This window comes from Apodemus sylvaticus, chromosome 4, assembly GCF_947179515.1.
Source record: "Apodemus sylvaticus chromosome 4, mApoSyl1.1, whole genome shotgun sequence".
NCBI lineage: Eukaryota > Metazoa > Chordata > Mammalia > Rodentia > Muridae > Apodemus > Apodemus sylvaticus.
In genome coordinates, this window is record NC_067475.1 from 163,180,608 (window position 1) to 163,207,910 (window position 27,303).

Here is a 27,303-nt window from a genome sequence, read left to right on the forward strand (position 1 = left end):
TGCAGGAAAGATGGAGGCTTTCACCAAAAGAGTCTCCTATGGACTCAGTAGTCCTCATTCTTCATAATTATCTCTGTCAGACACTCTTTAATGTGTAATTATGCATAACCACTTCACAGGTAGATTTGGTCCCAGCTTACCAGACTTGACAACAGAGGACAGATATGTATAAAGACAGTAATAAATACTAAGTTATGATGTGTGCCATTCAGACATTAGGTATATTAAAATAAAACAGGCATATATTTAGATGGACCTTAGAATATTTGTATTCATACATCATTTTTTCCTTTTAATCTCTGGGAAACTGAAAAGATTGCTCTCTGTTTTTGACATAAAAACAAGATTTCTGTTTCTCTTCTTGGCGAGAGCTGGAGTGGAAAGGCCAGTCTCTGAACTGCTTTTGTTGAAGACTCATTGGTTCTGGCAGTGAGCGACAGTATCACTGACTTCAGAAGAAATATTTCACCAACCCCAAATCCTAACCCTGTGACTGTGCAGGTGCTTTGGCTTGGCGTGGTGTCACAACCCCAAGTGTATCCTCACATGTTCATTAAATGACTCGCAGTGCTCCCTGTCCAGGGCTCTGACGCATGCATCACCCTGGTGAATCAGTGTGGGAAGAACTGGACATCGCTATCTCTGCATCGCTATCTCTGCATCATAGGGTAGTGGGCAATACCGAGGAGGAAGCCAGCGAGTCCGAAGCCTCTCGGTCACGGCATCAGAGCAAGGCTGGGCCTGGTGCTCTTCCTCCTGCACATCCATGTCTGCTGACCTCGCCTGAGGACTTGGCGTCCCTGTTGAGGATGGGGTCAAAGGAAGCAGTAGGCAGCACTGACTCCTGAAGGCAGAGCTGGATCTGCTCCTGAGGGCCGTCCAGACAGCGTGCTGGAGACGACATCTGGCACCCGTGGTGATAAGCCAGTTTATTAGAACTGTATCTCTGCTTGGTAGAGAGATGCTAGGATGACTCAGGGAACCGATTTATTCTAACTCATCACGAACCGATTCTCTATCTTAGGTCTGTCCTATCCACTCAGGGTTTCCCAACTGAATACTAGTAGTGAAATTAGAGACCCTTCGTTTAACCTTCCCTGACTCATGTGAGCACATATGATATTTAGTAATGATCATGTGCACATGCATCGGAATACAGCCACGCAGAGAAAACAATGCATACCATGCCCTCTGCATACAGACATGCGTCTGCGGGAGGAGTCACTGTGAAGTCTGATACACTGGTTTGAATCTTGGCCCTGCCATCAACAGGCTACATCAATTCACCTCTCGGACCGCAGCTACCCCACCTGCAGGGCGACGGTGGTGTGGCTCCCGTGCAGTCCATGTGTGCGCTGTCTGAGGTGCAGATGGGTGGCTTATGCAGTGTGGTGTCTGAAAACCTGATTGCTGTCAGCAACCCTGAGAAACCGGATTATGCGACAGCCCCTGAAATTGTGCCTCAGGGGAAAAAAATAGAAGGAGAGACTCCACATTTGTGCTTTTCTCTTGCTTTGTATGCAGGTCTTTGTGCAGGAGGTTGTGTCTGGGTTAATAAAATGTCACCCTGCTTATTAGGACCGAAGCTGCTGTGAAGACAAAGCCTCCATTAATTAGGGCTCAGCCCCGTTGATTCCGTATTGTCACGTGCAGCTGTTGTTTCCCTGTTAACTGTTTATACATAAAGCTAACAATAAAGTATGCAGAAAGCTATGTATATTAAGAAAGACATGAAACTGTAACTGATTGCTGAATGAAAGCTAAATCTTAAAAATCCATACATGACAGTTCCACCTACTGCACCAGTGCCTCTTCTGTCTCTCTGAGCAGACAGAGTTGTGCAGACACGACTGAGGACGCTGCCCATCCAGCTAACCCCTCGCACATAGGGAAGGGGAATGGAGGAGCAGATCCGGACTGTGGCCCTGGGAAGAAAAGGCTGCTCTCTATCTGCAGCCAGGGAGAAGGGGCAAGGGTCGGAGCGCTCTGGGTCCTACCACCCGTGTTACAAGGGCGTACAGACCGCGGGCTGAGGAGTGAGGCAACCTTCTAAAAACTCACATGAATCATAGGGGCCAACTCTGAGCCAGGCCTCCAGAGGGCCATCTCCTCAAGCCGGCTCACACGCCATCTGAACAGGGCATTGTGTTTCTATGCCTTAGATTGAACGTAACAGTAATTAGGACAGTTAGTTCTTTCCTGGGTTTATTGTGCACTTGAGTCATCTGTATTAAAATGCAGATCCTATAGGTCTGAGACCTGCACTTATTTATTTATTTCTGGTTTGGTTTTTGTTGTTGGTTTTTTTTGTTGTTGTTTTGTTTTTTGTTTTTCTAGACAGAGTTTCTCTGTGTGGTCCTGGCTGTCCTGGAACTCACTCTGTAGACCAGGCTGGCCTGGAACTCAGAGATCCACGTGCCTCTGCCTCCCAAGTGCTGGGATTAAAGGTGTGTGCTACCACTGCTTAGCTGAGACCTGCATTTCTAAAAAGCCCCTAGGCACTGCTAAAGCTGCTGGTTCAAAGACTGTGTTTTGAGTAGGCAGCGTCTGTCTCCCCAGCTCTTCTCTGGTCCCACTCCCATCCTACTTACCTCTGTCCCTCCCACTCTGACCTGCAGGTCCCCCACTGTCGCTCTGATAGTTCCTTCCTGCTGGCTGAACTAGGTCTCATGGACGCACCCTTTCGTCCAGCCTAAGTCTTTGCGTAGACTTTCTCCCTTTCTTCTTAAACTCGCCTGCTGAGCTCCAGTCCTCCATCACCTCGCTTCCGTACAGGTAGGGCTGAGAGAGCCTAGTGGCCATGCTGTAGGTCTTATGTTCACTGCAGCAGCCGGCCTGCTGCCCGTTCCCTCCCTCCCCTGTGTGACTCACTGCCTGCTAGCCATGTTCTCACAGGCTGAGTCTAAGTCCACACAGACTCAAGTCTGGAGAGCTGGTTCAGTAGCTCGGGCACTGTTTGGGGAAGCTGTGGCGTGTTCACGGGATGGAGCCTGGCTGGGACAGAGCACTGGGGACTGCCCTTGGGCTTCCAGCCAGGCTCTGGCCACAGTGCAGCTCTCTGCTTTCCTCCGACCCATCAGTGTGAGAAACTTCCCTACCTCATGTCCTACCAAAGAAAGAAACCAACACCTCGCCTTCCCACTGTGATGACCTGCAATCCCTCTGAAACCGTGGGTCAAATGAAGACTTCCTCCTGTGAGTGAGTTGTTTCTGGTAGATACCTCACAGTCTCCAGACCTTAAGTCCTCCCCTCCCCTCCCCCATTGTGTCCTAGCCTCTCAGCCAGCATCTGTCAGTGAAGTCTTTCCGACTCCCACACCTACTGTCATACCCACCCGCTCGTGCCCCTGAAGCTTCTTCTGTTCCTTCAGTGAGCATCGCAGCTACCCTGCCAGGTGGATGGATACCTCAACCTCTTCTCTGCCTCTGAGCCCACAAGGACAGGAAAATTAGTCCGTTTTGATCAGCATCAAAACTCCAGGTGCCACAGTGATGGGTGTGTGGAGATACTTAAAATATTTGTAGTTATTGAGATGGGATTAGCTTAGAATAGCATTAGAAAAAGCACATGTGGACATAATAGACTTAAAGTCCTCTTGACCTTTTCGACAGCTAGGGCTAAGGAATGCCTCTGCGTTGGTATTGTTTGAATGTAAAATGCTGTTTAGTAAAAATTGTTGAGCCTACCAGGCCCTTTGAAGATTAGGACTAAAAAAAAAAAATACCAAAATTAAACTCTGTTCAAAAGTTTCTGTCCCTTGTCTCAGTAAAGGATCCCAGGAAGTTTGCTGGCTGAAGCGAGGATTTAGTCAACCATTGCTCTTCCCGTGGGACCAACACAGAGATGGAAGCAGTCAGCATTTAATGATTCTGGCCTGGCCTCTGACTGGCATGGTCCTTAGCAAGAGAGAAACTGTCTGTGTCCAAGAGGGCAATGACCCAAGTCACAAAATGCAAGACCTTCCTTTAAGAAACCATTCTGCCCTTAAGGAGAGACAAAAAGTCTTGCTCTTAAGGACAAAAAGTTAGGCTTTTCGTCCACTAATGGTGAGAAGACTGATGTTCATAGAAGTTGTGGCCATGCTTACTTTTAGTGTGCTCCAAAGTTTTGTATTTCATTACCATGTCACTGGCATGTCCTTACCATGTACTAACTCATTCCGTCTCAAGTCTTAAGCAAGCCTTACTCCAGGAAGCACAGGGTGTTGCAGGTACTAAGTACAATGTTGCAATACAACCACTGGCCTCACAGTTGACCAGTAATACGCCAGGGCTCAGTGCCCACAGTTCTCTCTATCTGTGCCCTCTCTGAGGGTCCCACTCGCATGCGGTCAGTCTTTCTCTGTAAGACAGACATTAGGGCAGAAGTAGTGCGTATGTGTGGACTCATTTGGAACTTACAGTTCTCAACTTAGGGTGACTTTGTCTCATGTGGGACACTTGTCAAAGGCTGGGAAATGTTCGATTGTCACATATTATCACATATCACGTAAAAGTTACTAGTCCCCTCAAAAAAAAAAAAACCTATCTATCCTTATTGTCTGCAGGACATAAATTGAAAAGTCCTGTTTGAGCAAGAATTTTATAGCAATGTGTCTAGGTTATTCCTTCACTGGGCTCTAACGAAGGGGAGCATTGAGAACAATGAGGCAGGCCACAGATGGAAACAGGGTGCACTTAGAGAATGATGTAAGACTTTTAGCGACCCAGAATGGCCAGCCTTTATAAATGCACTGAGAGTCCAGCTTAGTGACAAGTGTTTTATACGGCCCTCGTTTCTACATCATTTGTTTATCTTCTTTGGAGAACAGTGTGAGTGCCAGGGGGATGACTCTGTAGATAAGGTGCCTGCCACGTGAGCCCGAGAACCTGATGTCAGAGCCCAGGCTCATGTAAAGGCTTTGCTCGGCACTGCACACGTGTAACCCCGCATGGGAGGCAGAGGCAGGAGACCCCAGGGAATGCTAGCCAGCCAGCCAAGCAGAAGTGAATCCGAGCTCTCCCCTGTGGTTCTTGTTGGGTTAGCGGGTTTTCATGTAGCTGTCATGTACCCACTTCCTTCGATTGTCACCCTGCCCTGTCATAGCTTCCCCATGGGGCACCTGACCAAGCCTCCCCTCCCCAGTATGCTCTCTCTGTGTTCAGTTACCGATAGGCCAACACCCCACCTCCACCCCCACCATCAGCTACCCCCACCTTGTGCATGAGGCAGCACTTTCCCCCACCGTTTTCCTGGCTCCCGGAGGTACACCAAACTAAAAGGCCGAGGAAAGGATCCACATGTAAGAAAGACCGTACAGTGTTTGGCTTTCCAGGCCTCTGTTATCTCACTTAGTAGTTTCTCCAGCTTCATCTGTTTACCTGAAGTTTTCATGATTTTGTAATCGTTAGAGCTGATGGGATTCTGCTGCATGGTCCACATGTTCATCACCCAATGATCATCGATGGACAGCTAGGCTGATTCCCTTTCCTAGCCCTTGTGACCAGAGCATCAGTCACCATGGACACGTATGTCTCTGTACTAGGATAGAAATCTTTATGCCCACGAGTGACATGCATAGGTCATGTGGTAGTTCTATTTTCAGTTTGTGAGGAACTTTCACACTGATTTCCATCGTGACTCTACTGGTTTACACTCCTGTCAGCAGTGTACAACGGGTCTGTCACATCCATGCTAGCAGTGGTCTCCTTTATATCCCGTTCTGACTGGGATGACAGGAGATCTCAAAGTAGTTGTAACAAGGATACGTTGACTTACTTCTTTTCCTAGCTGCACGGCAGGATTTCCTTCTCTCATCTCATTGCCGCAGCGAAGACTTGAGGAAGTCTGTGGAACAGAAGTGGAGAGAGCACACAGCCTTGACTTCCTTGGTCTCAGTGGCGATGCTTGAGGTTCTTCTCCAGTTGGTTCTTTGTTTAGTTCTGTCCCCCACATTTTAATAGGGTTATTTGGCTCTCTGGACTCTACCTTATTGAGTTCTTTGTATATCTCGAATATTAGCTCTTTGTCGGATGTAGGGTCGGTAAAGATCTTTTCCCAATTTGTTGGTTGCCGTTTTGTCCTATTGATTGTGTTCTTTGCCTTACAGAAGCTTTGCAGTTTTATGAGGTCCCATTTGTTGATTCTTGTTCTTAGAGCATAAGCCATTGGTGTTCTGTTCAGGAGATTTTCCCCCTGTGTTCAAGATTCGTCCCCACTTTCTCCTCTATAAGTCAGTGTAGATCCTTGATCCACTTGGACTTGAGCTTTGTGCAAGGAGATAAGAATAGATTGATTTGCATTTTTCTGCATGCAGATCTCCAGTTGATCCAGCACCATTTGTTAAAATTGCTGTCTTTTTTCCACTGGATGTTTTTAGCTCCTTTGTCAAATATCAAGTGACTGTACATGTATGGGTTCTTTTCTGGGTATTCAATTCTATTCCATTGCTCTTCCTGCCTTTCTGCATACCAATACCAAACAGTTTTTATCACTATTGCTCTGTAGTAGAGCTTGAGGTCAAGGATGGTGATTTCCACAAAAATCTTGTTGTGGAGAATAGTTTTTGCTATCCTGAGTTTTCTGTTATTCCAGATGAATTTGAGCATTGCTCTTTCTAGATCTATGAAGAATTGATTTGGGATTTTGATGGGGATTGCATTGAATCAGTAGATTGCTTTCAGCAAGATGGCTGTAATTTACTGTAATGATCCTGCCTATCCATGAACATGGTAGATCTTTCCACCTTCTGAGACTTTCTTCGATTTCTTTCTTCAGAGGCTTGTAGTTCTTGTCATATAGATCTTTTGTTAGGGTCACACCTAGGTATGAAATATTATTTGGGACTATTGGGAAGGGTGTCATTTCCCTAATTTCTTTCTCCTCTTGTTTATCCTTTGAGTAAATCAGGAAGGCTACTGATTTGCTTGAGTTAATTTTATATCCAGCCACTTTGCTGAAGTTGTTTATCAGCTGTAGGAGTCCTCTGGTGGAAGTCTTGGGGTCACTTAAGTATACTATCATTTCATCTGCAAATAGTGATATTTTGACTTCTTCATTTCCAATTTGTATACCTTTGACCTCCTTTTGCTGCCTGATTGCTCTGGCTTGGACTTCAAGTACTATATTGAATAGATAGGGAGAGAGTGGGCAGCCTTGTCTGGTCCCTGATTTTAGTGGAATTGCTTCAAGTTTCTCTCCGTTTAACTTGATGTTGGCTACTGGCTTGCAGTATATTGCTTTCACTATGTTTAGGTATGGGCCTTGGATTCCTGATCTCTCCAAGACTTTTATCATGAAGGGATGCTGGATTTTGTCAAAAGCCTTTTCAGCATCTAATGAGATGACCATGTGGGTTTTTTCCTTTAGGTTGTTTCTTTTTTTTTTTATTGAAAAGGGAAGTAAAAACATTTTAGGATAAAATTAAAGATTTATATGGAAAATGTTTCAGATAAAATAGAAGAGATACATAGAAAAACATGTTAAAATTGACAATTTTCATGGAAAATTAAAGACTAAAGTAGTAGAAATGTAAAACATTGCTAAATTAATTGAAATATGAAATAGAAACATTTTATGATAGAATTGAAAATTTACATGGGAAATATTTCTGATAAGATTGTAGAAAATGTAGAAAAACATGTTAGAAATTAAAGATTATCATGGAAAATTTTATATAGATAAAATAATGTTAGGCATAAAAAAAGTATTCCTAAGTTGATTGATAGTGGAATTATAAACATTTTCTGATAAACTTGAGGATTTACATGGACAATATTTCTGATAAAATTGATGAAATATATAGAAGAACATGTTAAAATTAAAGATTATCATGGAATTATACAGAGAAAATGATAGGCATAAAGATAATTCTAATGCAAAAAATGTGGTATGTCTACACAATGGAGTACTATTCAGCCATTAGAAACAATGAATTCATGAAATTCTTAGGCAAATGGATGGAGCTGGAGAACATCATACTAAGTGAGGTAACCCAGTCTCAAAAGATCAATCATGGTATACACTCACTAATAAGTGGATATTAGCTTGGAAAACTGGAATACCCAAAACATAATCCACACATCAAATGAGGTACAAGAAGAATGGAGGAGTGGCCCCTAGTTCTGGAAAGACTCAGTGAAGCAGTATAGGGCAAAACCAGAACAGGGAAGTGGGAAGGGATGGGTGGAAGAACAGAGGGAGGGAAGGGGGCTTATGTGACTTTCGGGGAGTGGGGAACCAGTAAAGGGGAAATCATTTGAAATGTAAATAAAAAATATATCAAATAAAATTTTTAAAAAAAGATAATTCTAAGTTGATTGAAGGTGGAATTATAAACTTTTTCAGATAACACTGAATATTTACATGGAAAATATTTCTGGTAAAATTCAATAAATATTTAGACAAACATGTTAAAATTGACTATTTCATGGAAAATTTTACATATAAAATGGTAGATATAAAAACTCTTTCTAAATTAATTGAAGGTGGAATTAGAAACATTTGTGATAGAATCAAAGATTTACATTGAAAACATTTCTGATAAAATAGAGGAAATATAGAAAGACATATTAAAACTGAAGATTAACATGAAAAATAATGCAGATAAAATGGTAGACATAAAAAATTACTAAATTAATTAAAAGGGAATTACAAAGATTTTCTGATAAAATTGAAGATTTACATGAGAAATATTTCTGTTAGTCTATGTCTTTTTATTGAGGAGTTGAGTCCATTGTTGTTAAGAGATATTAGGGAATAGTAATTGTTGCTTCTTGTTATTTTTGATGTTATTTTTATGCTTGTGTGGGTGTCTTCTTTGGGGTTTGTTGGAGGAAGATGACTTCTTGCTGTTTCTAGGTTGTGGTTTCCTCCTTGTGTTGGTGATTTCCATCAGTTATCCTTTGCAGAGCTGGCTTTAGTCTATCATGCTGAGATGTAACACAGAATGTTATGTCAACATCCCTGTAATTGTTAAGGATTGCTTTGCGTCCTAAAACATGGCTTCTTTGGGAGAAAGCTGCATGTGCCGCTGAGAACACTAAACTCTTCGATGTTTGAGTGGAGTGTCTTGTTAGTCTCCGTTCACTTATGCCTTCATCCAACCCCGACATTTCCTTTTGGTCTGGATGACCTTTATTGGTGACAGCAGGGAACTGAATTCTCTCACTGCTGCTGTGTTGGGGTTAATCTGTGACTCTACACACAGCCATGTTTGTTTATAAGATTGAGTGTCCCTGTTCAGTGTTTTCCTCTAATGAGACCTGACATCTGGGACTAGGTCATTAGTGTGTCTTCCATGGTGTGTTTTCAGCCTCGCTCCCCCCCCCCGCCCCCGCAACCCCCACACACACACACCTGAAGGGCAGAGGACTGCTTAGCTGGAGGGAGGCTGCAGTGGGGCAGGGGCAGGCCGGGCGGAGGGTCTGCTCCGTGGGGCAGACTGGGCTAGGCGGAGGGTCTGCTCTGTGGGGTAGGCTGGGCGGAGGGTCTGCTCTGTGGGGCAGGCTGGGCTACGCGGAGGGTCTGCTCCGTGGGGCAGGCTGGGCTGGGCGGAGGGTCTACTCCGCGCCATTGTGGTAAGTCAGCAGGCAGGGCTCCCTGGGTCATTTCCACTTGGCTTGGGCATCCTTCCCAAGTTCTTGTTTCTGATGCTATCTTCAGAGCTTGTGATTCCCTCTCCTGTGGAAATGGTGGTTTTCTGGTTGGTGTGGAAACCTTCCAGAAGCCACAGTGTCACTGAGGTGTGGCCTGAGTAGTTCTGGGTTGGGAGTTTCCCCTGCAGATGGCACAGATGGCTGAGAGGAGTTCCCATGGCCTGGATGGCTGAGAGCCTGAAAGCAGAGACAGCAGGTGGGCGTGGCTGCTACTTCTCCTGCCTCTTGGCTGAGCAGTTTTGTCTCACCTTCTACCCGCTCTCCCAGAATACACAACCAAAGGCTCTTAGGTCACATGGCCAGGGCTTCTACTGGGATGTAGTGGCAAGCTCTGACCTTGCTGATCTCCACAGAGGCTCACCTGGGCAGCTCAAGGCAAGACCATCCCTTCCTTGGGTGGAACCACTGTGTCTCTTGCCATATCTCAGCTCTGGTCCTGCTGGCCCGCAGGGTCTCACCCCACAGGGTCTCACCCAGGCGGGGTCTCACCCCGCAGGGTCTCACCCAGGCGGGGTCTCACCCCGCAGGGTCTCACCCAGGCGGGGTCTCACCCCGCAGGGTCTCACCCGGATAGCTCTTCGCCCACTCTGACATTGCTTTCCTTAGCATCTCTTTCTTTTTTTTCTTATCATCTCTTTCTAAGGAACCATTTCATCCTTCCCTTTTAAACGCTACCAAAACAGAAACAAATTGAAAGTGTAAAGGAGTCACCGTTTCCCTCAGGATCCACCCTCCAAGTGACCTCTGCCAGCCCGTACTTCTCCCCACTTCCCAAGAGTCTCCCTTCCATGACACAAACTTAAGAAGTCCACCTAAGAACCATCCTACAAAAGCAGAATTTTAGATTTGAGATTAAATTTCTCCCATCTTAGTCACACCTCTTGCAGGAAGGGGTCATTATAAGTGATAAAATCTTACGTTAATAAGCATAAGGCACTGTTAAAATTACAGTGTATTTAATGTTGAAGGAATAGATCGCATGGCTGCATCCATGCTAGCAATTAGCACATGGTTCTTCACCCCCCATCTCACTCTCTCCCTCCCTCCCTGTCTCTCCCCCACCCCTCTCTCCCTACCTCCCTCTCTCCCTCCCTCTGTCATCCCTCTTTCCCTCCCTCCCTGTCTCTCCCCCCACCCCTCCCTCCCTCCCTCTCTCCCTCCCTCTGTCCTCCCTCTCTCCCTCCCTCCCTCTCTCTCTTCCTTCTTCCCTCTCTCCCTCCCTCTCCCTTCCTCCCTCTCTCCCTCCCCCTCTGTGTTTCCCTCTCCCTCCCTCCCTCTCTCCCTCCCTCTGTCTCTCCCTCTCTCCCTCTCTCAGTATATAATTGTTTTGTTTAAATCTGTGGTGCACTGCCCACCTTCCATGTTATGAATGTGGCATATAACACATGCCTTCTGTAGGAATCTGTGGGTTGGGAAGAGGAGGAAGGAAGGAAGGAATCAAGTGCGGCAGAGCCATAACTAAGCAGCACCTGTTTGTGGGTCATTTCTGCTTCTTACACAGATATGTACACTGTGCGCATGTGCACATTGATCGTACATAGAGAGCACGATGTGGGACTGTTTGTTTATGTAGATCGGTTTGGGTTATGTGTATGACTGTTTTTCCTGCATGTACACGTGTACCACATGCAGGACTGGTGCTCATGAAGGTCGTAGGAGGGCATCTGATTGCCCGGCACTGAAGTTAAGGACAGTTGTGAGTCACTGGCACCATGTCTGAGGTCAGAACTGAACTCAGGTCTTCTGCAAGAACAAGTGCTCATAACCACAAGTCAGTGGGTATTCTAAGAGCGCGTCTCAGCTTTTGTCTTTAGGACTCCTTTCTAGGTAGTACTAAAATGCTACAGTTTAAAGCTTACCAATCAATTCCCGCCTTTACTGCATAATTTTTAATAAGTAAAGCAGAAGCTAAGAACTTTTTTATTCTTATCTTTTAGTTTTAGTCCAATAAGAAATTTAAAAATATTTTCTTCTTGTTCCTTTCTAGAGCACACTGAATCCTTCTCTGACTTCAACAGTGGAACACAACTTCAGAGCTGGGAATTGGTGAGTTCAGGGTATTAATTTATCTATGTCATCATCTCTAATATTGATTATTCAAGCTTCTAATGTAACTCTGTATCTAGTCACCTGTGAAGATGCATAGCTCCAGGCAGGTGTGAGTTACCCTGCACGTGCAGATGTGCAGCTTCACCCAGGTGTGAGCTAGCCTGCACGTGCAGATGTGCAGCTTCACCCAGGTATGAGCTAGCCTGCATGGGCAGATGTGCAGCTTCACCCAGGTGTGAGTCACCCCGCACAGGCAAATGTGCAGCTCTAGCCAGGTGTGAGCTAGCCTGCACAGGCAGATGTGCAGCTCCAGCCAGGTGTGAGCTAGCCTGCATGTGCAGATGTGCAGTTCTAGCCAGGTATGAGCTAGCCTGCATGGGCAGATGCACAGCTCCAGCCAGGTGTGAGTCACCCTGCACGTGCAGATGTGCAGCTCCAGCCAGGTGTGAGCTAGCCTGCATGGGCAGATGCACAGCTTCAGCCAGGTATGAGCTAGCCTGCACGTGCAGATGTGCAGCTCCAGCCAGGTGTGAGTCACCCTGCACGTGCAGATGTGCAGCTCCAGCCAGGTGTGAACTAGCCTGCATGGGCAGATGTGTAGCTCCAGCCAGGAGTGATCTAGCCTGCACGTGTAGATGTGCAGCTCCAGCCAGGTGTGAGTCACCCTGCACGGGCAGATGTGCAGCTCCAGCCAGGTGTGAGTTAGTTCCACCTGAGATGTCATACCATGACCGCTATGCCACAGGGCCAGCTGCAACTCAACTGTTTTATGTTGCTCTAACAAAACCTGATAGAAACAGCAGGAGAGGTCTGTTTGGGGGTCACAGTTGGGGTCAGAAGTGTCATCACTTTTGGGCCCATAGTGAGGCAGGTTGAAGGGCATGGTCGGCCAAGCTGCTCCCTCCTAGCAGTCAGGAAGCAGAGAGCCAAGGAGGAAGTGTGTAAGGACCAGAGGCAGCCTCTAGAGGCGTGGCCAGCAGTCTACTTCCTCTGAGCCCCACATCTGCTAGGGCTGAACTCCTCACTGCTGAGTCCACTGATGGAATTCTGCCCTAATAATTCAATCACCTCTCAAAAGCGCCACAGCTGTCCACCAGGCAGCTAACACATGGGATATTTCCTAGCCAAAGACAAGACCCCGACGGGCACAGTTCCTACGCCATGGTGCTGCAACCGGTGCCGGGCTCAGTCCTCACTCTGGTTCGCGAGCCCGACCTGGGAGGCCAGCGCCACCCCATCTCAGTCTCCTTCCTCATCCTGAGATGGGGATACTAAGTGGACAGACTATTGAGCTCGGTGCAGGATGGCCAGTATACACAACTCTGCCCACCACCGCCATCATCAGGGCCATAAGGCTGTGTTTACTGCAGAAGTGACACCAGTTACCTCAGAAATCCCCGAGTGCTCTGGGCTTGGACCGGCATGTGGACAGAGTCAAATCCAGAGTGAGATCCTTGAGCCTATGCAAATGACAAGTCAACACAAAGACATTTTATATTTGATTTTAGCAATTGGATTACTACAGGATTATCACTTTTTAAAATGGATCCTGGACCTTGAAGTGTCATTTCCACCCCATTTAAAAGATTTAGAAATCTCAAGTGTCCTGGCCTCCCTGGCCTGATCCCATTACACACCATTATCCTGTGCCTCTCTGCTCACAGAGGAAAGGGGCCATCTGGTCTGGGTTTTCCCAATCCCTCACAGAATGAACTTGGTAAAAATAAACCATTGTCTTTTAATTAAATCTTTTCTTATGCTTGTTGAGAAATTCAGATTTAAGTCTTTGCTGTTAGGACAGCTGGGTCATTGTTTGAGTTCTGAGTCATTTGCAGTCCAACTACAGAACCTAGAAACAGCTGCTGCTGCTGCTGCTGCTGCTGCTGCTGCTGCTGCTGCTTCTTCTTCTTCTTCTTCTTCTTCTTCTTCTTCTTCTTCTTCTTCTTCTTCTTCTTCTTCTTCTTCCTCCTCCTCCTCCTCCTCCTTCTCCTCCTCCTCCTCCTCCTCCTCCTCCTCCTCCTCCTCCTCCTCCTCCTTTTGACTGAGGCTAAAGAATGCCTGTTTGACAGCTTTGATTATCTGTGCTCCATAAGTGCCTTCCTCTGACCTCCCAACCTTGGCCGAGAATCTCCACTCTGGGGTTAACTGCAGCACTGTTCCTCTGGAGTAACTCACCTTACACATTTAGTGCTGACCTAAAGTGCAGGGGACCCTCCGGTCAGGTGATCATTCGGCTTTAACGGGGAACCATGCGATCTGGAATAGACCCCAGACGCATCTCTAGTACACTCCAGGCCCCCAGAGTCTGCAGAGCTTTTCAGTGAACATAGTTTTCTGTCTGTCATTTGTTTGTCTTTCTAAATTAATGTGAATTTGCAGTTTGTTCTCTGTTGGGTCAGATTCCTGTCCCGGTGCTCTGATAATCCCTATTTATGTGTCTCAGGCAGCTCTCCACATGACCAGGTGTGGGGGGGAGGGGAAACAGCCTCGCCCACCTGCCTCTCTCCTCCTCTGCTTGCAGTGATTGCTTTTCCTGGAATCAGCACTCCGATTAATGGCATCCCTGTGGCCCAGTACCCAAGCCAGGAATCTCTGCCCTGGCCTGACTCCTCCCCATTCAGTCCACACCAGATTCTGGATTTAAGATAATAATGCAAAAGTTTCAAGATATTGGTGCTTACAGGGTCACATAATTGTGGCACTGACATCCATTGTGTCTTTCTGACCTTTGTCTCCTCTGCTGCCCCCGGCCAGTGCTTTGTTCCTGGCCTTTGTGCATGCCTTTGCACGCATGCTACAGCTATACAGATAAGGTCTGAGATCAACTTGTGAAGCTTCTTTCAGAGTGACTCTCCCTGACCGTGGACCCTGCTCGTGATTCCCACAGGGACCTCTGTGCCTTTGTAACCCGGACTGACCCGGGCACCTGGCTATGCAGCCCTGTGGCCCACTCCTGGGTCCCCCTCCAGCATGCTCCACGGGCTGGATTTCCTGACGTGTTCTGGAATGGGTGCCTCTTACGACAAACATGCATGAACAAGACTCACTGCAGGGGGTGTATACTGCCTCTCTCTGAGAATGTGCGGACTCCCTGTTTTTTCTGAGCTCTGGAGCATCCATCAAGGGGTTTCCATCTCCTCTGACAGGCTCTCCTGGACCCTCTAGGTACCACAGGACCCACACAGTTCATTAGCTGCATCTCCAGTCACACCATGCTGCTGTTAGCCCCTGTGTGTGACCTTCCTATGGATGCTGGGCTGCACGGCAAGGCTCTAATGCGATCCTTGTACCTGCAACATCTAGACCAGATCGTTCAGGTCTCTACGGGTGAAGCCTCTCCAGCACTGATAATGAAAAGGCATCCATGAAAAGAAATTGATCTCAAGCTGTTCTTTTCCTCTGATCTCTCACAAGCTTCTTCTCAACAACGTAGCTTTGTTTTCCCTTTTTGATTTTCATGTCCATGTTTTAAGGAAGTACCTCCAACCTATCCAAGGCCTTTCACTCTTTTGCTGATATCAGTGCTAAAGTATTGGCTACATTCTTTCTAAACTTGAAATCCGGTACCGTTTTCACTTGGGAGAGGAAAGTTCAGCCCGTGTCTTTATCACCCCGGTTGATGATGGCAGCCTGTTCTGTGATGTTTAATTCGAGGGTGAACCCATTTGCAGGCTTCCTTTGTGACTGTGCTTTAGATATGTGTACCGTGTGTTCAGGTGTGTTCCCTGTTCCCCAGCTCTGAGAAGACAGGATCGCCACTTCTGAGGGAGGTGTGCACTCTCAGTTCAAAACAACACTGCATTTCATGGGAAGCCGCTGTTCACACAGTGATGAGCTTCTTAGTTGGGGAGCCAGAGAGACATAATGGGATTCGTCTTTAATTCAGTTGTAGGTAAGAGCCTGGACCCCCTGCAGTGGCTCTGTAGCCAGAGGTTAGCACAGGGCACCCAACTTGAGCAGCACCTCCCTCTGCTCCTCAGTGCAGGCGGGCGGGCGCTGGCGGAGCCAAGGAAACCACGACTCTTGCCAGCTTCTCTCTGAAGCTTGGCCTTTGCCTCAGAAGCTTGAGGCTAACATCAGCAGACACTGTTAGCTTTACTTCTGAGAGCAGTTCATTTTAATAGCAACCTGCCTGGATCCTGAAAAGCATCCAAAAGCAGCAAGAAAGGTTTGGCCAGGAATGGAAATCAGTAAATTAGCGATCTCTGGGCTAGCAGTCAACAAAATACTTTGCAGTCAGGCTCATTGATCTTTTGTTTTTGCCTCTCTTCCCCCATATTATATTCTAAGTCATAAGAAAATACATCTGTTCACTTCCATAGTTGGGAATTTTTTTAAGTTTCTTCGTTCACACGTTACCCAGAGAGTACCAGTACCACTATTGCCAAGTCGGTTAATAGTCCTCTGACAGTTTCCCCTAAGCCTGTACAGACTTTAAATATTCCTGTGGTGGTGGTGGTTGGGGGGAACCTTACAAACACAGGAGAACTGCAGAGCAACTCCTTAGATCCTCAGAGGGCAGAGTCTCCGTAGCTGCCGCCGCTGCCTCACGCTGCCCGCACCCACGCTGCCCGCACCCACGCTGCCCGCACCCACGCTGCCCGCACCCACGCTGCCCGCACCCACGCTGCCCGCACCCACGCTGCCCGCACCCACCCTGCCCGCACCCATGCTGCCCCGCACCCATGCTGCCCCGCACCCATGCTGCCCCGCACCCACGCTCTCGCCTCTCGCCAACGTTCCTCTCTTATAGAGACATCAACTACTACTCTTTAGGGAGAAAAGAGGAAATGCAGTGCTTGAGGCCCTGGGAAGCTGCTGCTTGCTGCAGATGCATGCACTGTCACTGCCTCAGGTGCACACGCGGTCTTCCCCGGCCGCGCTGGACTTGAAGGTCATGTAGAGCTCAGGGCTGCGAGGCTGCTGAGTGTCCCTCTTACACCAGTGTTTCCCTAGAGCACAGATTTATTTATTCATAAAGCCGAGGCGATGTCAGACAGGAGTCATGGCCGTGTAAATCAATGACGCAGCCTGCATAGGAAGAGCTTTGATAAGATCCAAAAACCCATGTGCTGATGCCAGAGGGGACTCCAGAACAGCGCAGGGTTCCTGCTCTCTGAGCTGCTTTGCCTATGACTGCAATAAGACTGCAATATGACTGCAATATGACTGCAGTATGACTGGAGCCCTGCCTTTGCCAGATACACAGATTAGAACCACGAGCTGCTCAGGGCTCACTTGCTGGGGCATGTGCGTCTGCCTCAGTGCAGGGGACTGCGGGGCCTTGCTGCACAGGAGGTGATCAGCACAGACTATACACAGGGTTAAAGTATATACAGGGCTCCGTGTGTGACTAAACCATATACATTTTACATAACTGTGGTTTGAATGAGATGCCCTCCCATTCTCACTCATTCTTGCGTGGGACCCTGTCGCCGACCCTGTCTGTCTGGGGAAGCTTGGTGGGCGTGGCCTTGCTGCACTTTGCCCACTCTGCGTTCTGGGTGTGGTTTGAGGTGTGAGCCTCCACTCCTGCTCCAGCAGTAAGTCTGCTGCTCGCCCCAGGCCTCCCCACACAGTGGTGGTGTCCGACCCCTATTCCTGAACCCTTCCCTCTATAAGCCCCGAGTAGACCCTTCTTTTTATAGATTTCCTTAGTTACCGGGTTTGTCATAGCGATAGAAAGGTAACTAAGACATTAATGCTAACAGTGTTTATGCTTTGTTGATAAAAGTATCTATAAAATGAAAATTTACTATTTAATATTTGCCTTTTGAATTTATTTTTAAAAACTACATGTCAAATTTTCCCTGTGTCCTAAACTATTGGCTGAAAAGCTCATCTAGTGGTAGTGTCATGATATAGAATTCCAGTGGGTTTTTTTTCTATAAACTCTTTATCCTCACATAGCAGAGCTGGGTAGGGATGCCGGTGACGTAGACACTGGCCTTATCTGTTTCTTGCCTTGTGTGACCTAAGGCAAGTTCCTGGATGCTCTGGGACAAAGGTTCCTGGTTTAAAAACCAGTACTCAGCTGTGTGTGAACTGACACGTACTCACATCTTGGTTTCCGTAGTCTTCCACACATCTATCTTGTCTCTCCACTTCAAAGTAACTCACCGGTGTTTAAAGAGGATAGGAATGAGACAGAAGGGGTAGAGAGATGGGAATTATTCCCTCTGGAAGAATACGGTTTGCTCCAATTTCAACAATCTGGAAACTCAGCTACCAGTAGCCCCAGCTCCCTTCGAAACTGCACCAGGAAGAGACACGGTTTGGTGGAGACTGGGAACCTCACACCGTGTCCGACAGCAGCCAGGTGTCCTAGGCCTAGGGTCTCACCCTTTGCCCGAGGTTAGGGTGCTCTGAGTTACTGTTCCCTCAAATCTCAGTCCATGACGGTAGCTGTTCTCTGCCTCAGCATGTTAGCCTGAGCCTCAGCCTTGGACACTGTACACTGCACATGCTCCAGATGTTTCTGGGTCCACACTCAGCCTTGGACACTGTAGACTGCACATGATCCAGATGTTCCTGGGTCCATCCTCAGCCTTGGACACTGTACACTGCACATGCTCCAGATGTTCCTGGGTCCACCCAGGCTAATGCAGGACACAGCTCTCCCTGGCCTCCATGGCTGGGCGCTCCAGGGTTCTAGGCACCGTGCAGTCTGCTGGCCAGCAGTTGTGTTCTGTTTTGTTAGCGGGGGAGTGGGGAGGCCCTGGAGGTCAGTGTGTCCCAGAAAGCTTCCAGCTGCCAGATACAGGCGCACTGGAGGCTTGCTCTGCTGATAGACAGACAGACAGACAGCCTGAGGGCTTCCTGTCCTGCCACTGTTGATACCCCTGTGACAAACTTCACGCTCTCCTCACTGCCCAGCCCCTACACAGTGGCGCGAGTCGGATCTTGTTCTGTCTGGAAATACAATTATTACATTGTCTGCTAATGGCTGTGTTTTACATAATAATGAATCCAACTTTTTCTACCACATCTACTTCATTTATGTAAAATAGATATAATTTGGAATGTGTATGAATCACGCTATTCTTTTGGGGATCAGAGAAGCTGTTAGGAAGTCTGTACTCTTTTAAGGTTAACAAAAGAAAATGTTGGTTTTGTGTTTATCAGAGACAGTGTTTATTGCCTTTGAATCTTGTGGTCTTTGTGTCTCCCAGTTTGAAGAAGAAAGATGGCCTCTGCCTATCTTTTACCTCTGCAGTAATGCCCTTGCTACGTCAGGGGTCAGGAAGCAATAGGAGACTTGCTCACTGATTTCAATGGTAGAGAATAGCTACTCCAAATCAAACCTGGCTATTAACAAGGAAAGGGAAAACAATTAAATTAGCAGAGAGATACAGAAAAGGCCTTTGAAAGTGCCATGACATTTCTTTATATGTGATCCCCGTAAGAAACTAATTTTATGCTGGAGAGAAAACATTTGTCTCCTGAAAGATGACACAATACTTTGTTTTATTAAAGGCAATGGATTATTGGTCATAAATGGAGAACTGGGAATTCTTGTTTATTTAATTTTGTCATCAACTTGTGGTTCTTTGTCAAAAAATAAAAGTAAGACTAACCTGTAAGAATACCATTCCTGTCTGGTATGCAGTTTGGTTTTCAGGTAGAGTTAATTGTACGTATTAGTTTAAATGCCAGGCATATGAATTGATAGCTGAACATTCTAGAAGTTCTTGTTCTTGGGGCATTTATCGATCTTTGTCTTTTATGTGAACTTGAAACACAGATGCCTGTATCCTTGAAAACACACTTCTAAAAGGCTACACTAGGGATAGGCTCTCCTGAAGAGCAGCTAGAAAAGGACTTTTCATTATACACAAAGTCTTTTTTTTAATAGCCTTTTTTATAGAATGAATTCTGATTATAGTTTCGCCTCCCCGAAATTCCACTTACCCATCCACCCAACTCTGTACTTTTTCTTTCTCTTTCTAGTTAGAGTACAAACAAGCACCCAAAAAGTAATAAAATAAAATGTAAACAAACCAGAATCAGACAAATTAAATGGGTGGGGGGGAAAAAAAGAACCCAAAAAATAGCCTAAGGAACACATTCACATATCCACACACAGAAAACCCATTAAAAAACAAAATTGGAAACTGTAATATACAAGGAAAACATCTGTAGAAGGGGGGAAAACATCGTGAAACAAAACAAACAAACGAACAAACAAACCCTTCGAAAGTACCCCGTCTATCTGCTCCTGAGCCTGGGACCTGCTCGTAAGTGTGGCTGGATACCCAGCGAGACGCCCCCGGAGAAAACGAATTTTGCTTCCTAAGGAGTTATCAACTCAAGATTAGGATCTCACATCAGCGTCCTCTGTCAGTCATGAGTCTCAGTCTGGCTGTAGAGCTATGCGGGCCCTGTGCGTATGGCCACAGTCTCTGAGGTCATATGCCATGCACAAAACCTGGAGCCTGGACCTGATGCCAGTTACCTAGCACAGAAACATAAGCATTTGCTTATTGTAAACTGATAATCTACTAGTCTGTGTTCTTTTCAAAAGCAAGAGCTCAAAACTGTGTGTGTGTTCGTGTGTGTATGTGTGTTCATGTGCATGCATGCGTGTGCGTGTGTGTGTTCATGTGTGTTCGTGTACATGCGTGTGTGTGTGTGTGTGTGTGTGTGTGTGTGTGTGTGTGTGTGTGTGTGCTATAACATCTGTACATGCATTTGGAGGCCAGGGTTTGTAAGAAGCCTTCCTCAAATGCTCTCCACCTTGTACTTTGAGAACAGGTTTCTCACTGAGCCTGGGGCTGACTCGTTTGGCTACACTGGGGAGCCAGCAGTCTGGGGATCTGACAGTCTGATACCCGCTGCTGCGGTTGCAGGTGTGAGCTGCCACAATCAGTTTTTTACATGAGTACTGGGGAGCCGGACTCAGGTCCTGAGGGCCTGGTGCTTTACTAGCTGAGCCCGTCCTCAGCCCCCATCTGACCTTTAAAGCCACACGGATGTGTTGAAGGCCTGACCGCCAAGCTCCACTGCTTTGGAAGGCAGTAGGCTAGGCTTGATGGCAGCTTCAGGCTGTTCTCTGAAGAAAGGGGTGCACAAAGCAAGTTTTATATATAATTGTAGGGGCTTTTTGGCTCCTCCTGGGCCTGGCCACTTACATAGGACCCATCCTAAATAGGGCCCAATCTATATAGGAGCCTGGCTCATATCTTCCAACCAGTGGCTGACTGAAATTCTGTACTGAAAAGTCTTCATGCTGTAACATCTGAATTCACAGATCCTAATTGTGTGTCACACTGCCCTATTCTCAGTCAGACAGGACTTAACCAGGCCTCTCACCATGGTGCTGACAGTTACGGAGGAAACAGCCATCTAGTTTTGGGAAATACTCATGGACAGAAGCTGATTTTTACACATACTGTTTGCCCTTTAAAAACATTCTTTTTTCTTGAGCTGTAATGCCCTTGGTGTCTTAAGACATAAATATTTAATCCTTTTCTGAGTACAGTTAATTCATGCTGGCATTTGGATTCTTTTAGAAAAATTACATCCTGGCTTTAATTCCATTTAGATTTAAATAATAGGTATGTTTTATGTGATTGTTAAACTTTTTAAAAGTGTTTTGGAAACCAGTAACCCTGGTGAGATCCTTTATTTTTCTGTAGTCAGTGGTTGTCTTATACGGTCTAATACACGGAAGGTAGAGACGTAAAAATGTTTCTGGTGCCAGCAGCCGAGTGACCCCTTCTCTCACAGAAGGAGCAGGAGAAGTGAATATTGTGGACAGTAAATGTGGAACAAAAAATATGTGAGAACTGGGGCTGCAGAGCCAGAAAGGCCGAGTGAGCCAGCTCTGCACTGGAGGGCTGTCACTGAGCTGGGCCTCAGTGCATGCATGCATAGCACTCCCTTAACAGCAACAACAGCAAAAAGGCCTTTGCAGAGCCTCTCTTCTGTTCTTGTTATTTTCCCAATTCTGCCACAACTGAATGCTTGTTAAAACATAGCTTACCACAGTCCCCACACTCTACAGAACACACAGACGGGAGCCCAGCGCTGGCCAGCGGGCGTGTGGACAGCCACTGCTTTCTCCTTTCTTCCTCCTTCAGGGGAAAGGCAGCCTAGAAGAAACTGGCAGAGGCAGTCTGGGCCCTTTAAAGCTCTGCTGCAGATCCAGCAGGGGCAATGTCTTGGACAAGACCAGCCTTGGCGCCGTCCTCATCCCAGCCCATTACTCCAGATGCTGCAACAGAGCTCAAGGTCCTGTCTACACAGCAGTGAAAGCTTCCTTTCTCTCATCCAGCACTAATGTGATATTTGGGGATGAGGGGTGAGTGTGGTCGCTGGTGAGAGGTTTAGGACTGACTGGCCAGGCTGTGAGATGTCCTCCCCACTGGCTAGCCGTGTCCTCTGTCTGTGCTGCTTAGCACCCTGTGCTTCTGCGTGGTAGTTCATAAAAGGACAGGGTAATAATAGCAGTGGCTGTGAGACCTGCTCCTAATGTACCCTTTGGCCCACTCTTAGCTGTAATCATCATCACTGCCATTTGAAGTCAAAGCAATTGCGCTCAGAGGTTAATTAACTTGCCCCATTTCACACACAGTATGACCTACAGCCTGGGGCTTTGTATGAGTCTCACTGTAGCCCTGAACAGAGGATGCATCCATGTTGCACTGAATCGAATTTCAGAATGGCGTGACCAGGCGTCACTGCAGACCAACCTGTTCTACGTGTGTGCTCTGTAGATCACCCTATCCATCCCAGATTTTTTTCACTTGTCAAATAATTCCAGGTTGACTGAGATACATTTGGGGACTTATTATCTCTAAATAAAGTTTTATTGGGACAGCGTGACTTCCTCCTTCAGCTGTGTTTCATACTTACCTTGGGTCTGTGGTGACCAAGATTCTAATATCTGAAATATTTATGCCCTGGCATTTTACAGAAAAGTGATGAGTTTCTTGATCTCACTGAGTAATTTTTTCCTGAGGTCTTGATCCTTAAATTATAGATACCTATCAAATTCCTCTACCTCCATACCTCATGTCCTCATTAAAATTGGCATCGTCTACCAAATGCTCTGTGTTGACTTTCCGCTGGAAGTCAGCTCTCCTGTGTCTCTTAGCCCTGCTAAGAACACTACAGATGCCAGCATGCCGCCCTCCGTTTCTGTGCTTGCAACCAGTCCATTAGGAATGCCTGTGTGTTGATTATCCTAAATGCATAATCTGCCTGCGGACATTGGACACTGGCCTGGGCCTCTAAGGAGGCAGTGCTCCCCATTCCTGTGTACTCGGAGACAGCCCAGAGATGACTCTTGAGAAGGTGTATCGGCGGATAGTCATGATGCCTCCCTGCCGTGAGAGAGCGCTCCATGGCTGAGTTGTAGACGTGGCTTTTGAAGTAAAAATTTGGCAATGTAGAGGGTAGAATAGCCATAAATCTATAATTTCCTTACTTGAACACATAGGGGGAAATGTGGCTATCCGATTGATCAAGGTCATACTTTAAAACATTTTGTTTAATGCTTTGAAATGGAATTTGATTCAAGGCCTCTTTGGCTGAGAGTAAGGAGTTAGAACCCTTCATATGGCTGGGCAGTGGTGGTGCACGCCTTTAATCCCAGCACTTGGGAGGCAGAGGCAAGCGGATTTCTGAGTTCGAGGCCAGCCTGGTCTACAGAGTGAGTTCCAGGACAGCCTGTCTCCAAAAAACAAAAAACAAACAAACATAAAAAGAACCCTTCACATGACACTGTTATTTTTCTTGTTCCCCCAAAGAGCAGAGTCAGATAACAAATGCATTTTGATCCTCATCAGTATTATGTGAATATTATTGTAAAGCTCGTGGTATTATTAGCTCTGCTTACTCTTTTATGAATTTAAATTATTCTCTGATAACTGGTAAAGAGCACAGAGGAATAGCATACGAGCGAGCCTGAAGCGCGGGGATTAGTGGGTAATTAAGCCCCACTCACTGCCTTAGCAGGCTTTGATCTTGGCATTTGTCTCATCCAGCAAATATTTCCATAGTGCCTTAATTTCAGTCTCTATTTGAATCTTAGGCAGCAGTTGTCTTTGTTTCCCAAGAACAGCAGATATGGTGACAGCGCTTACAAGAAGAGCTGAGACCAAAAATTAATTCTGATTCTTCCAGCAAAGACATTAGTCTTTGTGTAACAAAATAATCTCAACGATAGCAGGTCCAGTGCTGAGCAGTGATCTTAAAGATTAATTTTTCCTTTGGTTAGGGGTAATATAATACACCTAAAGCCTCCCCAAATACTTCCCAACGTTTTAATTATCTGTAGACTGTCAAAGATATATTTTGATTAGACATGTAAAGAAAGCAATTGCTGTCAAATTAAGGATAATTTTACATTCCAACGTAGAGAAAGATGTCACCCACCATCGGACTTCAAAACTGCTGAAATGCTTAAAGAAAATAGCAGGTGTTTGCTAATGTTAAGATAATGCATAGATTCAATGCCCTTTTCCCTGGTGCTTCTGTAATGTCCTCCTTGTCACCAGCTGTCACCTTGTCACTGTTTATAAACAGGTGGCTGTGGAGGGCCTCTATCTAAGCTGCCAGCCATTTGGGCATCTGGCACAGGTGGTTGTTTTGTTTTGGTTTTTTGTTTGTTTAAGGCAGAGTCTCTCTGTGTAGCCCTGGCTGTCCTGGAACTTTCTAAATAGACCAAGCTGGCCTTGAACTCACAGAGATCCTCCTGCCTGTCTCTCCAGTACTAGGATTAAAGGTATGCACCACTGTAACTAGGTTGTTGGGTTTTGATTTTTAGTTTTTGTTTTTTTTTAACAAGATCTTACTAAGAATTCCAGGCTGAGCTCATTCTGAATCCCAGGTGACTTTGACCTTGTGATCCTCCTGCCTCAGCCTTTTGATTAGTTGGGATTATAGATGTGCATCATCAGACCCTACCCCCAATAATCTTTGTCAGAGGTAAGCCGTTTGATACGATGGGTAGAGCAAGGTAAGAGTGGTCACTTACCTGTTGTGTGTGCTTCCAGTGGGAAGTGATGCTCATTTCATAAAAGGTGTGTGGAGAGCAGGAAGATTCCTACAAGAGGCCTGCCACACAGCAGGCTCTGAGAACGGGGCAGCGAGGGTGACTGCTGAAGTTGTCATCCTATTGGAGGCTTATCCTAATTATGCGACACCTCTGTCACCTACAGTGAGTGACAGGTAGACAAGTCATCTCACTCTTGATTGGTAAGTAGTGTTTCTGAGACGCTAAATGTTCTACACATGAGATCATGATTTGGTGCCATGGAGAAAAATATGTGAAAATTACTCACAGAAGTTTATTTTTCAAAAATTGGGAACTGCCTGCTTCACACAAGGAAGTGACTAGGGATATAAAAATTCATGATAGTTTATAATCGTTAGAGTGATATGCAGGGACTATCTTTGAAATGTGGTGAAGAACTTTCGACCTATGTCCTGGCTAGTCATTTGTCGACTTGATGCAAGCTTGAGTCCTCTGGGAAAAGGGAGGGTCAGCTGAGAGACGGGCCTGCAGGCAAGTCTGCGGGACATTTTCTTGATTAGTGATGACACTGGAAGACCCAGCCCACTGTGGGTTATGCCGCCCCTGGGTAGTGGCCTTGGGTTGTATCAGGCTGAGCCAGCCATGAGGAGGAACAAACCTGTAAGCATCTGCCCTCCGTACAGAGGGCTCCTGCCTCCAGGCTCCTGCTTTGAGACCCTGTCCTGGCTTCCCTCAGTGCTGGGTTGTGACAGAACCCTTTCCTCCCCAAGCTGCTTGTGGTGAGTGTTTTGTCACATCAGCGGAAAGCACTCGAGACAGCGTCATACCTGAGAACAGGAGACCTTGTAGACAGTGGCAGATGCTTCTATAAGAGGTCAAATGCAGTGTTAGACATCACACTGTTTCCTGGAAAGCTGTGTAACTTTATGGACTGGTAGGATTTGTCTCAAGGTATTAACCCCCCCAAAAGCGCGCACACACACACACACACACACACACACACACACACACACGTCTGCTCATCTCGCTAATGAGGAAGTGGATCAGCAACTCGTGGTCAATGTGAAAATGCTCCCTTTAATGTCTTCTCTTTGTTGAAGTTTTTTCCTATATGTCGCCAAAATCTTCTATATGTAAATAGCTGATGACTATGGAAGCCTTGAGCATAAAATTTAGAGTTCTAATTAACCCAACAGCAGCAGCAAACACAAGCAGTGCGGCCTCTGTAGTAATTCATGTGCCCATTTGGGACTCTGTGTCTTCTAAAGCTTAAGTGCTTTGCAGCGGACACCAGACGGTGATTTATATAAACTAGACTCTCTGAAGTCTCATTTTTCTATTTCCTCTCATTGCACCTGATGGGGACTCCACTGTGATAAGTGCTCATTTCTCCTGTGCACAGGACTACAAGGTCACCCCAGCATTTCAGCAGGGAGGTGACAATCTTGGAATCCGCCTTGGCTAGCTGACTCAGACACCTACTTTCGCCTCCTTTCCTGTTGTTTGGTTCCTACCTAGAGGGCAAGTCTGCCCTACATTCAATGAATTTACTATATTGCAAACAGCCTGTGAACAAAGACAGATAAAAGGCAATGGGGAGGCCATCTTGTTGGTACACGCTGCGACCCCAGTGCCCGAGAGCCTGAGCCTGAAGAATAGTGAGTTTGATGGCGGGCTGGCCTGTGGTTTTGTGACTGAGCATTGACCCACCCACTCCGTGGTTTGGCACTTAGAGATGGCTATACCTGTAAAAGAGGGACCTCGAATTACAGTTCTGAGCTGAGAACTGCAGTGAGGTGCGGGGCCTTAGAGTCTGGTCATTTTAGATACATAAAGCTTACAATGTGACTTCAGACTATCTTCCTGGCAAGTTTCCTAGATCTACCCTCCAGTATTTAAAACCCAAGTTTTTCTCATCAGATAAATTATGACATTTGGGGACATGAAATAAACTAATTTCTGTGACTAAAATTCTCATCCATTTGCTAGAATATGAAATGCTATATTGCAAAATGCCAAAGGACATGTTTAATTTGGAATCTCAGTTTTAATTGAAACACCACCATTCTGTTTTGACCATTAAGGAAGGACGATGAACTGTGCGCATAAATTTTAAAGTAAAAGATTAAGCCTCATTAACTTCAAGGCAGCTTTTCTTAGGTTTTGGTGGGATAATTTACAGTTATACACAAATAAAATTTAAAATGGAGATAGGCTATTGTATATATGCTGATGACATGCTCCCATGTTAAACAGGGTCAGTCGTGACCTTCTGTGTCCCAAGTTCCAACATGCGGTTTGTTCCATAGTCATCATCACACCACACAGTCACAACACACCCATCTCCAGATGAGTAGCTAGCTGCAGAAAGCTGCAGAGCATTGGTGAACCCCTGAGCCTCAGTTTACCTGTTTGTATGTCGGTGTGTGACAGGACTTGGGGGCCTGAGAATCAGGGGGTGCTGTCCCATTCCAAGCATTGGCTGATGCGATCTGGGAGTCCTTCCCAGTGCAGTTCTGGTGGGACTTACTGCACCACGCCAGGGCCATGCTAGTACTTACTGACTTCCAGCTGCCAATCAGCAAACGCATACTTGAATTCTCAGAGCTAGTATTACAATGCTACAGTTGAAGCAA

General features: G+C 46.3%; 1 protein-coding gene across 2 annotated transcripts in view; it reads left to right on the top strand.

Moving 5' to 3' along the window:
• The window catches only part of Pag1 (phosphoprotein membrane anchor with glycosphingolipid microdomains 1), a 141,611-nt gene that overhangs the window by 39,008 nt on the left and 75,300 nt on the right, over nt 1–27,303 (top strand). For both annotated transcript variants that reach the window (XM_052180883.1, XM_052180885.1), the window contains exon 2: nt 11,624–11,682. The gene's annotated coding sequence lies outside the window, so the exon portion shown is untranslated. The remainder of the gene's footprint in view (nt 1–11,623; nt 11,683–27,303) is intronic.